The 16,943-nt window shown below is 38.6% G+C and overlaps 1 pseudogene; it reads right to left on the bottom strand.

Moving 5' to 3' along the window:
* Window positions 1-2,558: 2,558 nt before the first annotated feature.
* Window positions 2,559-3,301, bottom strand: LOC101597532 (annotated as a pseudogene).
* Between the last annotated feature and the right edge of the window lie 13,642 nt (window positions 3,302-16,943).

Here is a 16,943-nt window from a genome sequence, read left to right as displayed (position 1 = left end):
GCTGCCAAGATTATTTTTTGTTTGTTTGCTTGGTTGGTTGTGTTTTTTGAACAATATTTTTAAAGATTTTAGTTTAATTTTATTTATTTGAGAGAGAGAGGGAGAAAGAGGCAGAGAGAGATGGGGGAGTGGATACACCAGGGCCTCCAGCCACTGCAGACAAACTCCAAATGCATGCACCACCTTGTACATCTGGCTTACATGGGCACTGGGGAATCAAACCTGGGTCCTTAGGTCTCAAAGGCAAATTCCTTAATTGCAAAGCCATCTCTCTAGCCCTGTTCAGGTTTTCTGAGATGTCATATCACATTGCCCAAGCCAGTCTCTAATCCACCATGTAGTCCAGGGTGGCTGTGAACTCATGATCCTCCTACCTCTACCACCCAAGGACTGATATCACAAGTGGGTGCTATGATGCTAAAGAAAATTCAAGACTTTTATTTTGTCTTAGCATTTCATAAGCTTTTTAATAACATGTCTTGGTATGAATTTCTATGGGATTATTCTGTGTGAAATTTGTTTAGATTTTTTTTTTTTTTTGTAACTTCAGGTTGCCAAATTAAGAGAACTTTACCCATTGTGTCTTTGAGAACCTTCTGGCCTTATATCTCTTCCTAAACTCTGACAATGTAATTGATATATTTTGTGACAATCCTACTTCCCACTTCATGAGACTCTTTGGTCTGCTTTCTCTGTGTTCAGCACCAAACATTTGTATGATTTTTCTCTTTCTGTTCAGTAAGAATCTTTCCCTTTTCACTCCCATTACATTGCAAAATCGGCCCTTTGAGTTTTTACTTTGGATATTATATTTTTCAGTTCTAACATATCAATATGCTTTTTCTTTATGCTGTCTAATTATTTTTCTGTTTCTCTGTAGTGTCTTATTTCTATTATTGTCAATGTGTGCTTGTAATTTCTTATTGAAGAATGTTAATGATGACTTCTGTAAAGCCTTTGCCAATTATTTCTTATAACATTTTCTAGTAACTGCTTTTTCGTCCTTCAGTCTTTTATTTTCCAGCTCTTTATAAGGGTACATAATTTTCAGCCAAGCCTTAGAAATTGTGATTATTATATCATGAATCTGCTTTCATTTAAACCTTCTTTAACTTTTTCTCTGGCATTGCTTCAGTGGGAGAATGGGAATATCGCCTCATGCCAAATTGGGGTAGATATCTATATCCTCACTTGCTGTTTTTCTGACACCTGGAATAAGGAGCATTTGTCACTGCAGGTTGAGGGTAGGTGTTCTGGTTCCCATAGCATACGTTCACTGCCTAGAGGAAGGTAGAACATCTTGCTGCCTCCCACATAGCTTCTACTGATGAAATACAATGGGAAGCCCCTTTACTATTGGATGAAAGTCATGACTGACTATGAGCCATGCTCTGAGATTCATCAGTGGAGAAATGAGCAGGGGCTTGAAGCCCTTTGACTTCTATTTGGGTGTGGTGTTCCAGACTCTGTGGATGCCATTGGCACTATATTAGGAGACATTTATGGGTGCCAATGAGGTTGAGAATTTGCATTCCTAGCTTGGTTATTGCTGGCAGGGGAAGTGTGGTTGTATTTAGTGGAAAGGAATCTTAGTGGAAAGAGTAAAGTACTTCCATTTGTCAGACACTGAAGTCCTTCTACCTAATTTTGCCTTTGTAGTCTGGATTTAACTTTAATTTAGGCAACTTCACATTGCTGGGTTAGAACATACTACCAGAAGCAGCTGATGGAAGGAAAGAACTTACTACTACTTACAGCTTCAAAGCAAAGTTTCATTAAGATGGGAGAAAGATGGTAGAGCAAAGGCTGAACATCACTTCTTGCCACAGTAGCTGGTAGAAAGCAGCAAGAAAATGAGCTAAACTGGAAAGGGGAAGCTGAGATATAATACTCCAAGCCCACTCAATAACACACCTTCTCTGGCATGGCTCCACTTCCCAAACTGCCACCAGCTGGAGACTAAGCATTCATAATAAATGAGTTTATGGGGAACATCTGACTCAAACTACCATACATGGCTTGTCCCTATTGTCAATTACAGCATATGTAAGTCTTTTATGATAAATAAATTAAAAGTTGAGTTTTTAATTTTTTGCATTTCTGCAACATAAATCACACATCAACTGTCCTGGTACATTTTCCCATTTTTTGTTATTAATATAAATATCTGAGGCAAGTAACTATCTATAAAAGAGGTTTAGTTTTTGCACGTAGCTCTAGATGTCCAAGGTAATGGGCAAATATCTTGTGATCATCTTTTAAATGATATGGCCCAATACCATGTTGGTCATCATATGGCAAGAGAAGAGAGCATTTATGTATGTCACCTTTGGTTCCTCTCTTCTTCAAAAACTATCCAGTATTTAATACAGTCTCAGAGGCTGTACCCTGAGTACCTTACTTAATTATAATCTCTTCCCAAAAGGTCCACCTCTAAATACTACATTCTGATGATTCTTTTTATTTCTTTCTCTTTTCATTTACAAAATTATCCAGATTTATTAACCAACATATTTCCCACCTTACCCTATGCCTAGATGCTGTGCACCCCTCCACACTCAGTTGGGGGAGGGCTGTGATCTCCTGGGAGCAGCATCGATGAAGAGAGCTGGTAGCCAGTAGTGGGCTTCACCTGGGGCCTGCTGATCCAGACAGGCCAGCCCTTCTTTCAACGGGTGTTCCAGTCCTTGCCAGGCTTCCTCACTAGGTCTCCCATTTAAGAATGGCTTCGATTTCACTGACATTCATGTACCTGTGTTTCTGTGCCAGCTATACACAACAGCATGATCTATGTTGAGGTCAGCTGGAACAGACTGGATGAAGTAAGTGCCACCCACGGGGGTGATGTCAAATCTAGTGCCCGATTCTTACCAGGCCCTTACCAGATTGTCTTGACTAACATCCTGAGCGAACTTGCTCTTTCTTTTCAACACCTATTGATGTAGCTCCTCCAGAGTTATCAGACCTCCATTCCAGTGTTTTACAGTCAGGCAAACTTCAATAATCTGGATGCACAGATCATAATGAAGTCCCCAACACCCAGCATCTCAGACCAGAGGCTAGTGGACCCACCACAATGATGGCACACATGTCCTGAAACTGCACCCACAACTCAGGAATCTTCCAGCTTTCCTGTTTGTGCTTGCTGGCAAATTGCTCAAGGTTGGTCTTAAATATGTCCAACTGATTTGACATCTGGTTGCTGGTCCTCAACCCAAACAGTCCCTCACTCCTTATACTGGCATATAATACAATTTGGAGAAGAAAGCAGTGAGGCCTTTGGGTCTGGGGAACCTGACATTGGAATCCACCTGGAGCTGGAAAAACTCGTAGATTCCACTGAGAGATGATTTAAAGAAGCAGAACTCTACTCTGGGAGAATTGATTGTCTTGCATGCCAGAGGCAGGCTGGGCATGAAATGGAGTGTGTCATTTGGCCAATCTCCTTCTTGGTGATGTCACCAGCTCTGCACCCTATCAGGCATCCCCACCCTGCACCCATGGGCTGATGCCCTCAGACCCCATTTCTCCATGTCCCAGGTTCCACCACCGACTTCCATGGTGGAATATGGGGCTGTGTCTGCTGGTTCTTAATACCTCACAGTGGGGGCCAAACTATGTTGAAACCACAGCATATGGAAAGAGGAGTAGTTCAATGTACCATGTGCTACTTACTTATGAGGATTAAGTGATTAGATCCACAAAAGAGTTCAGAACTGGAAGGTCTACTTTGAAAATAGATCTACTGATGAAACTTTATTTTTAACATTAGCTTTTTGAGTAAGAACATACTTTGTATGAATGCATCATGTGTTGGTGCCATCCTTTTCCTGGTCCCTGTCCTTGCCCCTATTCCACAGGAGGCCCTCCTCAGTGCAGTTACTGGCATTTTCCATGGGGCTGTGGGTTATCCATTGTGGGAGCAGCAGTCAGTTATTGGGGTGAGGCAATGTTTCTGGTTATGACATCCCAACCTATGGCTCTTACAATCTTTCTGCCCACTCTTCCTCAAAATTCCCTGAGCCATGCTGGGTGGGTTTTAAGTCTACTTCAGTGATGAACTCTTAAAAGCCTCTGAATTTCTGCTTTGGTATACATGCAGTATCCTCAATGTCTGTCTCCTTCACCCTGACACTGATTGTCAGGCTCACCATGGAAGCAGCACTCTTGCTCATCTCCCCACTTCCTCTGTGGTTTCACTTGGGCCTTGACTGAGATGTGAGGGGTGGCTTATCTCCTCAGGTATCACTATCTTCTGAAAAAGAAAAATAGATTCTCCATTGGAAAGTGAAGTCAACATAGGTTAAATTGGATAAGCATTATTAATTTAGGGAGATTTTTGAAGGATGTAGGCCCTGTTTTAGCCAAAGACTACTGGGAGTTTGACATTGGAGAGCATATCTTTGTCTACACAGGATTCTCACCTGGTTCCCAGTTCCAGATATGGGTTCCTTTCCACTCAGTGGATCTATTAGCCGAGCAGAAAGCCATTGGCTACCCACCAGTGCTGTGTGCCACCATTTGACTAGTGTGTATATTGTGTCAGGGTGTTTGTTTCTGAGTAACTTAGACCTTTGGTTGCTCAGACTTCTGTTCATCATTTTCATCCAATAGTTCATGTAGCACTTTCCAGCACTTGGTAGGCTGTCTGGGGACTGGCTCTCTTCTGGATTCCAGAACTCAGGAATCTTCCAGCTTTCCTGTTTGTGCTTGCTGGCAAATTGCTCAAGGTTGGTCTTAAACATGTCCAACTTATTTGACATCTGGTTGGTCTCTCTGTGTTCTGTGTTGGCAGCCTATCACATCTTCAGCAATAAGGTCTTACCTTTTGCCTTCAGTGGATGATCAAGTGCTGTGAGAGAAACCTGTCCTGCTTTGGGGACCTCTTAGGTCTCTCCAATCAATAGCTAAATGTGGTTACCACTGATTTTTTGTACTGGGAGTTATAGGTCATAAGCAAAATTTTTAAGGTTAGGCTTCATCCCACCTTCTGCAGGACCCTTCTTTCCAGATGTTCCTCCTATACTCCTATTGAGGGTTAAATCTTTTAGTCTACCTTCAAGGAGAAAGAACATACAAGGAGAAGGTACCAGTTCATTTTAGGTTTAGTTTTGTGTTTATTTTCCTCCAACTTCCCCATCAACTCCTTCCAAACCCTGCCATACTTATTGTTTCGACCTCAAGTTGCCTATCCAGTATATCAGCAATTCAAGATGATCCAGGTTAGGAACCACAGATTGAGTGAGAACATGTAGTGTTTATCTTTCTGTGATTGTGTGTGTTCACTGAGTATGATCTGTTCTAAGTCTATCCATTCTCTTAAAAATGTCATTGTATCATTTTTTTCTTACTGGTGAGTAGAATTTCACTGTGTATATGTACCACAACTTGGTTATCCATTCGTGCAATGATGGACAGCTGGGTTGATTCCAGAATTGAGCAGCTATAAACATGGTTGAGAAAATATCTCTGTAGTGAAGCATGGAACATTTAGGGTAAATGCCTGGTAAGGGAGAAATGGAGTCTTTTGGTAGTTCTATATTCATCTTTTCCAGGAATCTCCATTTTTATTTCCATGGTGGTGGTACAAGTTTGCACTCCTAACAACAGTGAAAGAGGGTTCCTCTTTCCACACATTCTCACCAACATTTGTTGTCATTGCTTTGATTTTTTTTTTAATGATTCCTATCCTTATTGGAGGTGAAATCCAACATTTACATTTCCCAGATGGTTAGAGATGTTGAACATTTTCTTAAGTGTGTGTTAGCAATTTGTATTTCTTCCTTTGAGAACTCCCTATTCAGTTTTCTACCCCATTTTTTAGTGGATTGTTTAGTGTTTGGAGTTCTTTGTAGATTTTAGATATTAGGCCTCTGTCAGTGGTATAGCTAGCAAAAAGTTTATTCCATACTGTGGGTAATCTATTGGGTCTGCTATTAGTAAGTTTGTCTAAAAGCTTCCTAGCTTCATGAGATCCCATTGGTTGAGTGATTGTTTAATTTACTGCACTACTGGATTTTGTTCAGGAAGTCCTATCCCACTCCTATATCATGGAAAGTTTCTCCTACATTTTCAATTCCATCACATGGGTTTATACATCTGTTTTTATGCCAGCATCATGTTGTGTTTGTTACTATGGATTTGCACTATAGCTTTAGATTAGGTATGGTGATAGCTCCAGAGGGGTTTCTTTTGCTGAGGATGTCTGGAAATCTGAGGTCTGCTGCCATTCCATTATGAATTTTGAGATCATTTTTTTCCCATCTCTGTGAAGAATAATGCTAGAAAATTTTGGTATTGCATTAAGTCTGTATATTGCTTTTGGTAAAATTTGCCATTTTCACAATATTAATTCTACCTATCCAGGAGCATGGGAGGTCTTTCCATCTTCTCAAGTCCTCCTCAATTTCTTTCTTGTATGTTGTTATGTTTTTATTATATATGTCTTTCACATCCTTATTTAGTGTTATTCCAGGGTATTTGATTTTTTTGTGGCTATTGAAAATGGGACAGCCATGCTGACTTCTTTCTATGTATATTTGTCCTTTGCATATAGTAAGGCTACTTATTTTTGTGTGTTGATTTTGTATCCTGATACTTTGCTGAAGAAATTAACTGGAATTAGCTGTTTTGAGGTGGAGACTTTCAGTGGAGACCACTTGAGGTGGTCACTTATATATAGGATCATGTCATCTGCAAATAGGGTTAACATGACTTCTTTCTTTCCAATTTGTATCCCTTTTATTTCTTTCTCCTATCTTATTACTTGGGTTAGGACTTCTAGTACTATGTTGAAGAGCAGTGGATGGAGTACCTTTTCCAGATCTCAATGGGAACCCATTTAGTCTTTCCCTATTAAGGATTATTTGGGCTTTAGGTGTTTTCTATACAGCTTTTATTGTGTCAGGATAAAAACTCTCTATGCCTATTCTTTCCAGCAGTTTGATCATAAAGTGATGCTGTATTTTATCAAAGGTTTTCTCTGAATCTATTGAAAGAATCATGAGGTTCTTATGCATGTTTATTTATGTGTTGTATTATGTTGACTGATTTCTATATGTTGAACCACCCTTGCATCCCTGGCATGAATCTTTCTCTGATCTTGATTATTGCTTTCTGTCTCAAGCTCTTAGGATTGGATTCTTCTTGTTTATCCAAAGTCTTTATATGGACAGTTAGGATATTAATTTGTGATCTCTCTGTACTTATTAGGAAGGCATTTAGTGGTATAAATTTTCCCCTTAGGAATGCCTTCATTGTGTCCCATGAGTTTTTATTAGGTGTCTTTTCATTATCATCCAATTCTAAAAATTTCAGTTCCTCTTTTATTTTTTATTTATTTCACAATTCATTGATGGTTTAAAAAATATGTTGTTCAATCTTCAGGAGCTGGTGGAATTCCTGATGTGTCTCTTGTTGTTAATTTCTAGCTTTAAAATGTTGTAGTCTGATATTATGCTGGAAGTTATGTCAATTTTCCTAAATTTATGAAGGCATGCTTTATGACCTAATATATGACCTATTTTGGAGAAAGTTCTGTGACTACTGAGAAGAATGTTTATTCTGTAGAGTGGGGGTGAAAAGTTCTGCAGATGTCCATTAGGTCTAGTTGATCTATGATGTTGTTGAGCTCTATTATTTTCCTGTTGATTTTCTGCTTCAATGATCTCTCTATTGATGATAGCAGATTATTGAAGTCCCCAACTATTATGGTATTTATTTCTGTTTTGTTGTCAAGTAGGTTTTGTTTAATAAACTGTGGTGAATCTGTGTTTAATGCATACAGATTTATAATTGTGTTGTCCTCATTGGATCATTCCCTTGATGAGTAAGAAGTGGCCTTGTTTGTACTTTTTGATTGCTTTTGGTATAAAGTCTACTTTATCTGATAATAATATAGGAACACCTACATGATTCTTATTTGCTTAGAGTAACATTTTCCATCCTTTCACCCTAAGGAGATGTCTGTCAGTGGTAATGTGGGTTTCTGGAAGACAGTTGTTAGTGGGTCATTTTCTCTGGTCCACTGTTAAGTTGTATCTTTGATAGGTGAGTTAAGACCATTAATATTTAAAGTTATAACTGTGAGGTTCAATTTAATTCCTGCCATGATGGGTGCTTTATGGGGTTTGGTATTTTCTTGTGATTTGTACTGTTTTGAGTCTGGTCTAGTTTTAGTTATTATGATATTCTTCTTGTAGGTGTTTGAGATTGGTTTTTTTGACTCTTCTGGGTGGAGTATTCCCTGAAATATTCTCTGTAGGTTTGACTTTCTGATCACATAAACATAGAACTGACTTTTTTCATGGAAAGTTTCCCTTTCACCAGCTATTATGATGGATACTTTTTCTGGGTACAGTAGTTTGGATTGAAAGCTATAGTTTTTAGACTTTCAAGTGTCCCAGTCCATCTGGCTTTCAGTGTTTCCACTGAGAAATCTGAGGTAATTCTGATGGGATTGATTTTGTGTGTAGTGAGTTGTTTCTCTTTTGCTGCTTTTAGAACTTTCTCTCCACTCTCTCTCTCTCTCTTTGTTTTCATTGTTAAGAGCGTTAACTATGAAATGTCTTGAAGAGTTTCTTCTTTGGTCCTCTCTGTTTGGTGTTCTGTGAGCTTATTGTATCTGGATGGGCCTCTCTTTTGTGATATTAAGAAAAAATTCTTTATTAATTTTATTGAATATGTTCTGTATGTCTCTGGTTTGGGTTTCTTCCACTTCTGATACACTTATGATCTAGATGTTTTATTTTTATTTTTTTTTTATTTTAGGATATCTCATAGTTCCCTAGTATTGTATATGCATGATTTTGTTGAACTTAGCAAAGTTGTTGGACTTACAATTAATTTCTACTGTCTTGTCTTCCAGTTCAGAGGCTCTGTCTCCTACATGAATGACTCTGTTCATGAGGGGTTCTAGAGATATTTTTAAAGCTCTATTTGATCTTTGTTTCCTGTTGTGTTTTTTTTAAATCATTCCCATCTTTTTTTTGAGTTATGATTTCAGTTTGAGATCTGATTTTCTTGATGCTTCCTGGAATTAATTCTTGCATTTGATCATGTCTTCTTTTGCAGTCCGGTTCACATTGCTGGTAGAAATCACCCAACCAAGAGCAGCTTCTGGGAAAAAGAGATTTATTTTGGCTTATGGGCTTGAGGGGAAGCTCCACGATGGCAGGGGAAAATGATGGCATGAGCAGAGGGTGGACATTATCCCCTGGCCAACATAAGGTGGACCACAGCAACATGAGGGTGTGCCAAACACTGGCATGGGGAAACTGGCTATAATACCCATAAGCCCATCCCCAACAATACACTGCCTCCAGTAGGCATTAATTCCCAAATCTCCATCAGCTGGGAACCTAGCATTCAGAATACCTAAGTTTATGGGGGATACCTGAATCAAACCACCACAGCTTCATTAAGCTTAATCAGCTTGTTATTAAGATCCTTGATTTGTTGACTTACTTTAAATTCATGTATGTCTTTTGAAGTCTCTCTGGTTTTCTTCAATTAAGTTAAGCCTAGTGATAAAAGCTGTGTGTTCTACAAGTTAGTTCTGCTGAATTTCATTTATGCAATTGTTGGTCTTTTTATGTTTTGCTTCCAGTTCATCATTTTGCTTATTCAGGGTCATATAGCTTGTTGTGTTTTTATTTTATAATTCAATTTCTATTGTTTTCTATGGAGACTTCCATTGTGGGACTAGGCATCCTTGGTAGAGATCTCTCAGTTTTCTGACTTTTGTTTTGTGTGTGTGTGTGTGTGTGTGTGTGTGTGTGTGTGTGTGTTGTGCTCTACCTCTCTGGGAGTAAACATCTTATTTTATTAAGGAAGAAGCAAGTACTTGTCCTTGAACCATCTTCCCTGGGTTTTCTGTTTTAAATGTGGACCATATTGGAGTATCACAGAGTTTTAACCACAGATGCACAGATTGTGAATGTTTCAATTATATCAAGGTACCTGGGCAACTGGGGTATTGAAACTGGGAGCTCAAGCCCACTCACTCCATTTGTGTGCACTCTTTAGCACAAGGGAGCCAGGAACTGTAAAGCTGGTGAGCCAAGGTCAAAAGGCCTAATCTCACAGTGGCTAGTGAATCCTCTGGCTGTGGGGAACAGTGAGTTGTGGAGCCAAGGGCTGGTCAATCAGGAAGCTTGTACAAAAGGCCTGCTTTCTCAGGATGCACACAGGGTTCAGGTTGCCCCAAAATAGCTGCAGAGGTACCAGTGTCAGGAAAATGAGAGGTGGGAACTAACAGGTATCTCTTACCTAGTCACTCTGACTGCACCCTCCAGGGACCTAGGGGCTGTTCAATCGGGAAGCTGGAGCAGAAGATTTGCCTCCTCAGCATCTATGCAGGATCCAGGCAACATCAAGCCAGCACCAGGGTTACAGTGGCCAGGGAATTGGGAAGTGAGTAACAAACCCAGAGCTCTGGAATACTCACTCCTAAGGCATTGTTTTTGTTGTTATTGTTGTTGTTGTTTTGTTTTTGTTTTTGTTTTTGAGAGATAGAGAAAGGTAGAGAGAGAAGAGAGAGAGAATGGGCACTCTTGGACCTTCAGCTTGCTGCTGCAAACGAACTCCAGGCTTGTGTGCCCCCTTGTGGTGTACATGTGATATTGCATACTTGCATGACTGCATTGGGCTATGTGAGACCTGGAGACTTAACATGAGTTCTAGGGTTTTTCAGGCAAGTACCTTCACCACTAAGCAATCTTTCCAGCCCCCAAGGCTTTTGTTAATGTACCAATTATAATACTCAGTAAACTCAAATAAATATTTGTGGTGGTTTGATTTAGGTGTCCCCCATAAACTTAGGTGCTCTGAATGCTAGGTTCCCAGCTGATAGAGATTTGGGAATTAATGCCTCCTGGATGTAGTGTTATTGTTGGGGGCTATGTTATGGATATTATAGTCAGTGTCTCCTTGCCAGTGTTTGGTACATTCTCCTGTTCCTGTTGTCAACCTTATGTTGGCCAGAGGGTGATATCTACCCTCTGCTCATACCATTGTTTTCCCCTACTATTGTGGAGCTTTCCCTTGAGCCTGTAAGCCAAAATAAGCCTGTTTCCCCACAAGCTGCTTTGGTTGGGTGATTTCTGCCCACAATGTTGAATCTGACTGCTACAATGTTTTAACTTGTATTTGTAATATAATTAAATTAATTTTGATTAAAAATATTTAAACATCACACAAAAATATTTAGAGTTTCTTGAATCCCTTCATTTGGAGGAAGAATGTCATCTAGCTATGGTTTGTAGTGTAAATGGAGAACCACTCAGGACCCCTCACCTCACCTCATGAAGATGGCCTCCATGCAGTACCTTTGGTAGTGTCTGGGACACATGAACATGGGCTGAAGAGATGGCATCCATATATTTGACAAGATCTAGCTTTGTAAGGAAATGTTGTCTACCCACCAGAGACTTGAATGTTACTTGGGGCAAAAAAGTTAAACCCATATCAGCAACAATAAAGCAGCACTGAAAACATCATAATGTAAATTATTAATGGAGAAGTCAAACTAACTTGCATTTCTGGGGGCATGCAAATTCTTGGAAATTTTCTGAAGGAAAAACTACAAATGGTCTGGAGAGATGGCTCAGTGATTTAAAGTGCTTGTTTGCAAAGCCTGATGACCTGTTTTTGATTCCCCAGTTTCTATGTAAAGCCAGATGCACAAAGTAGTGCATGTATCTGCAGTTATTATGTAGTGGCAAGAGTCCTTAGCACACACAAAGTCTTTCCTTCTGTCTGCTTCTTTCTCTGTGTCTCTCTTTCTCAAATAAATAAATTTAGGTTTATTAAAGAGAGACAGCAAAAGAGGAAGAGAGAAAGAAAGAGAATGGCTGTTCCAGGTCCCCTAGCCACTGCAAACAAATTCTAGAAGCATGCACCACCATGTGCAGCTGGTTTATGTGAGTTCTGGGAGTTGAACCTGGGTCCTTAGGCTTCATAAGCAAGTGCCTTAACTGCTAAGCTATCTCTCCAATCAAATTTAAATTTAAATTAAAAACAAGATAAGTAAAACGTTGAATCAGTGGCCCACTGCTTAGTTTACATATTACATATAATCACAAAGTGTCACTCATTCTATAATGCTACCTGTGTTTGTTTTGAACATCATACCATCATATTACTTTTAGATGAGGCAGTTCCTGCTTAAAGTTAGTTTCAATTTCTGACTTTACCCACCACCTATACACTTACTTATATTACTTTTGTTTTTATTTTTATTAAGTAGAAACTTTGTAGAGACCCATCATTTGTTGGTACCATCATTTCTCTTCTCTGTGCCCCATTCCATTGAGTGCCCTCCTGGGTAGGATTGCTGTTATTCACCTTGGGGTTGTGGGTTATAGGTTGTAAGAGCAGCAGTTAGTCATTCTGGTGGGAGGGCAATGCCTCTGGATATTTCTTCCCACCCAGTGGCTCTTGTAATCTTTCCACACCCTCTTCAGCAAAATTCCCTGAGCTTTGGTGGGTGTGTTTTAAGTTTACTTTAGTTCTAAGCTCTTAGCAGCTTCAGGTTCTGCTTAGGTATATTTTGAGTATCCTGTGTCTGTCTCCATCATCCTGATGTAGGCTGTCAGGCTCTCTATGGAAGCAGGTCTCTTGCCCATATTGGCAATTTCTGTGTGGTTTCACCTGGGCCCTAGCTGATATGTAAGGGGTAGTATATCTCCTGCCAGGGAGTTATCTATCTTTTCTTGTCTTCTTGATAGATTTTGGTTCTTGCTGCCTCCTGAAAAAGAAAAACAGATCCTCCAAAGGCAAGTGAGAGCCACATAGGTTAAAGGGAATAAGCCTAGGTGGGTCACCAATGGCTTTATGATTATCTAAGTGATCCATTCAGTGGAAAGGTACCCATAGCTGGAATTGTGAACCAACTCAGAATCCTATGGAGACCAGGATTATGGACTTCAATAATAAGATCCCACTATCCATTGGCCAAAAGAGAGGCTACACCTATCCACATCTCTCTAAATTATTTGTATACTTATTCTTCATAAATTGTAGCTTTTAGGAGAAATCATCCACTTGAATATTTTTATAAAACACATTTCTACACTTCATTTTTAAAGTAGAAATAAATACTAAACTTCATTATCTATGAGGATATCTTTCTAATCTATCAGACTTACCTTTTCATTTTATAGCTTTTAAATTGGACTATTTTAAACAAAAAATTAAGTGGAGAGGTCAGGAATCTCTAGTCAATGGCTCCAAATAAGCTTGTGTCCCAAACATTTGAGCCATAAATATCTCAATAGACTGTGCTAAGGCCAGGTTGTCTATGGGAAGGACATACCTGCCATTGGTCATCTTTTGATCATGTTGTTCTCATACCCACACTGTTTATGTGGTATTTAAACATACTGCTACCTTGTCCTTGACATCTGTACCTACTCTGTGGCATATAAAAATTCCCTTGGTTTTTGCCTGACCTCTCAGTTTTGGGTGGTTTCCATCTCATCTTGGTGATGACTTTTCCATTCTGAAGACTTTATCTTTGCCTTCTCCTTGTCAGTTTCAATATTTTTTTGTGTGTCATTACATGTGTAGTATATTTATTTTTGTGGCTTAAAAGCCAGAACAAAATCACGTTACATATGCCCACAAAATTCCCTTGTATTCTCTTTTCTCCTCCTTTTTCTTGCCACTGCAGGTAACCACAAAATTATTCACTTGATATCTTTCTTCTTTCAAGTTCACACAAATAAACAAATGTTCTACTGCTCTAAACTTTACATAAAGGTTATTACACCTTATAGAATTTTGTACTGTTTTCTTCTTTATTCTTAACTATATATTCTAACAATCTCTGAATTTTATTATAGCTTTTCTTGCTTTCATTTTCTGAGTCCAAATCTGGTAGTCCAGACTGCCTAGAAGCCACTATGTAGACCATAATCTACATATATATATATCCATGTATGAACATATACATGTATGATTGGAAAGATGTATGAAAAATACAATATTTATGATGTAAAAATAGTTAAGTTTTATCTTTTTTTTTAAATTTTTATTTACTTATTTATTTATTTGAGAGCGAAAGACACAGAGAGAAAGACACATAGAGGGAGAGAGAGAATGGGCGCGCCAGGGCCTCCAGCCACTGCAAACGAACTCCAGACGCGTGCGCCCCCTTGTGCATCTGGCTAACGTGGGACCTGGGGAACCGAGCCTCGAACCGGGGTCCTTAGGCTTCACAGGCAAGCGCTTAACCGCTAAGCCACCTCTCCAGCCCAAGTTTTATCTTTTTACTTTAAAAATAACTACCAAATTCTGCCACATGGTAAAATTAATTATACACTCACTGTTATACTGTTTGCTCCTCTTTTCTTTACTATATATTCTGGAAATCTCTGAAGTTATATCTTTTCTTTCTTTAATTCTTTTGATACACATCTGTATTCAGACTGTCTAGAACCCACTAGGCTTTTTCACTAAATTAAATTTTCAGTAAATTTGGATGTGTTTGCTTTTAGTTGACTGTTTTCAAAGTTCATGTTTATGTGATGGTGAAGAACTGATACCTCCTTTACAGCGACCGTGCAAGGAACCACAAGATTATGTAAAGTACTTGATAAAAATATCACACTAAATCAATTCTTATGTGGGCCTGTGAGAGAGAGGGGAAACAACCCTACAATTTCAAAGTGACAGTCCTGGGCAAGCTTGTAGTAATTTGCCAGAGTTATGACTTTAAGTAATAGATTTAGAATATTATGAAAATGTATGTTTTGTTAAGTGCTATGAATTATGCTGAATAATTCTGAACATAGCTTTTACTGAACTAATGAATCAAGTGGAGCTTCCCACCTTCTCTGTCATCACTGTGGCCAAACCTATGCAGAAGTATGCATTCAGGATGCATGCTGCACCATGTAGGAAATGCATGAGTGTTAGGGAGAGGCAAATTTAATGGATAAAGAACCTCAATTTGGCAGCTCAAGACCATTTGTAATTTGGTGAAGATTCTAAAAACATGGTTTGGAAGAGTAAACAGAATATGGTGGACCTGAATGCTACTTGAATAAAACATAGAAGCTTCTGGGCTGGAGAGATGGCTTAGCGGTTAAGCGCTTGCCTGTGAAGCCTGAGGACCCCGGTACGAGGCTTGGTTCCCCAGGTCCCACGTTAGCCAGATGCACAAGGGGGCGCACACATCTGGAGTTCGTTTGCAGTGGCTGGAAGCCCTGGCGCACCCATTCTCTCTCTCTCCCTCTATCTGTCTTTCTCTCTATGTCTGTCGCTCTCAAATAAATAAATTTAAAAAAATGAACAAAAAAAATTTTAGAAGCTTCTTAGAGTTTGCAAAATTAAGCTAATTATACAAATTCCTTAGGACTTGATATAGGATAACATTCTGCTGTCTTGTGCACCTTTTTTCTTCCTTTCTAATCTGGAAAGATATCAGTAAGGGTACTTTTAGCAAAATTAAAAATTAGAACAAATAGAAATTAGAAAAATAATATATAATGGTATACTTGTCAACTTACAGGAAAATGAAATAAAATAATATGAATTGTCTCCAAATATATTACCTAGATAAAATGATGTGGACTTTTATACATGTCCAACATACATAATAACAAAGATTGGCCTGTAGATGTAACTGACTTTATAAAATTCTACATTGAATATTATATAATTTATCCTTACATAAGATGCATGATAATATCTCATAACATTATGATATTTACATCTTTGTTAATTGATGAAAATACAATATGATGATAGAGTACCATGTTTTTTTAGCAATTCCATATTAGGAGTTTGAAGTCAACCAAGGTGATAGCCTTGCAACAAGCTCTACAAATCAGGGCCCTAATTATTGTTTTGTGGACTGTCACAACTTAAAGCAATGAAGAATGTATTAATAATTCAAGTGACTCTTAAAGCTGTGTTGTGCCTATGGTGGTTACATTATGAATAGTGCTTAACATTGATCAAGTAATTCTTTCACTAGTGAAGAAATCACTGAAGAATCCATTAATCTCATTCTAACTATTTTCATTATTTTGTTTTTCTTAGCTTCTTCATTAGCATGAAATTTGGTCACCAATCTACACAATTTCGTTATTAAAAGTTATCAATATACTCCCAGTATTCACACACTAACCATCACTGAATATTAACAAGTCTAAAAATCCTTTATTCATGGGCAAATTAAAAGTGGAATGCTCCACTGCTAAACCAGCATAGGGAGGGATTTAAGCAAAATACAGTCTTCTGAAAAGTGAAGGAGTATAGGTTTTATTCTTACACACAGTGGAGAGTGAGGAGAGACCAAGATTCACCAGAAAGGAGGACAATGGCCAGAATCCCACTGATGTGCATGCAGCCCACCAATCTGTGAGATCGATGCACGGACCCAGCACCGCCCCACCAGATGCACCAAGTAGCAAGCGGCAGCAGTAGCAGACACCAAACAAGGGTATTTTTCCAACCTCATCAGCTTCCTTGTCCCTTAACTATTTACACATCAATATGATTTGCTGTATTTTTCTTAATGAGAATACATTATACCACTGAAAATGATTTAAAAAGATTAAAAACATTTTTAAATGCTAACAATAATTTGTAGAAATTATTAAAATTTTAGTCTCAATTCAGTCAAAGGATTTGTTATTTATATTTCTAGATGTGGATTAATGTCAATCAATAATTATCTTTTAATTTAAATGATTTGAGATTTCTGCATTATAATTTTTTTGGCTCTTTTTTTTTTTTTTTTTGGTTTTTCGAGGTAGGGTCTCACTCTAGCTCAGGCTGACCTGGAATTCATTATGTAGTCTCAGGGTGGCTTTGAACTCTCGGCGATCCTCCTACCTCTGCCTCCAGAGTGTTGGGATTAAAGGCGTGTGCCACCATGCCCAGCTCATTTTTTAACATAATATTAGCAATACTGATTTGAGTCCTCAGAATCA

The sequence above is a fragment of the Jaculus jaculus genome, chromosome 4, assembly GCF_020740685.1.
Source record: "Jaculus jaculus isolate mJacJac1 chromosome 4, mJacJac1.mat.Y.cur, whole genome shotgun sequence".
NCBI lineage: Eukaryota > Metazoa > Chordata > Mammalia > Rodentia > Dipodidae > Jaculus > Jaculus jaculus.
The sequence above is the reverse complement of the archived record's forward strand: the minus strand, read 5'-3'. Positions and strand labels throughout refer to the sequence as shown.